General features: G+C 35.3%; 1 protein-coding gene across 1 annotated transcript in view; it reads left to right on the top strand.

Moving 5' to 3' along the window:
* The window catches only part of LOC104996368 (protocadherin beta-5-like), a 22487-nt gene that overhangs the window by 1372 nt on the left and 19529 nt on the right, over positions 1-1586 (top strand). The gene's annotated exons all lie outside the window — the stretch shown is intronic.

Raw genomic sequence — 1586 nt, forward strand, 5'->3', positions numbered from 1 at the left:
AGCATCCAGTATTGTGCATCGAACCTGGACTGGCAACTCGTTTCATACATATTATACATGTTTCAATGCCATTCTCCCAAATCTTCCCACCTTTTCCCTCTCCAACAGAGTCCATAAGACTGTTCTATACATGGATTTTTATCTTTCTATTGTTGAGTTGGAGTAGTTATTCTGGATACTACACCCTTATCAAACATATGATTTACAAATATTTTCTCCCATTATGTGATTTGTCTTTTAAATGTATTGACAGTGTACTTTGAAGTACAAGAGTTTTTAAAAAATTTTAATGAACCGAAATTTATTTATTTTTCCTTTGGTTGCTTATGTTTTTGGTATCATGCCTAAGAAATCATTGCCTAATCTAAGGTCATGAAGGTTTACACCTGTGTTTTCTTATAAGAGTATTATAGTTTTAGCCCTTACATTTAGGCCTTTATCCATCAATGGCAGCGACTTCATCTTTTTATTGTATCACACTGACTTGGTCTTTTTTTATATCTCTGAAGATATTAATTTTAGGTTTTAAAAATTTTATCTTCTGATCCTAGCATTTCATTTTTCTTTAGAATTATTAATACTTTTATCCTCTTTGTCTTTGGTCTCTAGCCTCATTTTAGAGACTCTCCTTTTTATGCGTTATGCTGTACAGCTGTTTGTTTTTTTTTCATGAGACACTAAAAAGCTGATTAAGCATGGCATGTTTGGGTGGGACTAATTGAGTGGTTGATCTCACCTTAGGATAATGAAATAGAAAACAACATTTGGCTTGGGGACCAAAAGTTAGTATTTGTAAATCTCTTTTCTTGGGCCTATGTTATTTTCCACAGAAAAGTTCAACAAGAATGGGGGTAGTGGTGGAAGGTGTTATAAAGATAGCACTCAGCACTAAGAACTCCTTGGTTGGAACTGGGGTCCTAATCAGTATGTAGAATTTCTTTAATTCTCTTCTTAATAAGGTCTCAGCCCTACCCTTAGTATGCTAGCATCCCTTGGTCCAGCCAAGCCTGTATAACATCTACAAATAGTATACCTCCCATTTTCTGCCACTAGAGAAAAAGGAAGGCACCTTTCTTCAGTGATTGGAGAAGGAATCTCAGATACAGGTAGTCTTATACAGATTTTCAGCCACTGTTGTTTTCAGCCTCTCCTTGGACCCTCAATATGAATCATTACATGGATTTGATTTTCTTCTTACAAATCCTACCCACCTGCAGCTGTACCCCCACTTTGTACTCTTATTTGGCAATAGTAAAAAAGTGAAATCTGTCCATAACCAATTGTCTGTATACTTGGCATCTTCCAAAATTTTTAGTGACTTTTCTCCCCTGCTCTTTACTCTTTTCCTATACTTTTTGTCTTCGTATGTTCATTTATGTTAAACCTTCGCTCTCTATTGCTTAAATGAAGTTTCAAGGGTGAATTGAGATAAACTGGTATGTTCAAACTGGAATGAAATGCAGTACTTACTGTCAGTTATTTTAGCCAGCTTCCTCAGTCCTGAATTATTTATGTTCAGCTCTTGCTGAACATATTTATGCATCAGATCTTGATTTGCTGGATTTCATCAGGTATAATCCTTTAAA

This window comes from Bison bison, unplaced genomic scaffold, assembly GCF_000754665.1.
Source record: "Bison bison bison isolate TAMUID 2011002044 unplaced genomic scaffold, Bison_UMD1.0 scf7180017864291, whole genome shotgun sequence".
NCBI classification, from domain to species: domain Eukaryota; kingdom Metazoa; phylum Chordata; class Mammalia; order Artiodactyla; family Bovidae; genus Bison; species Bison bison.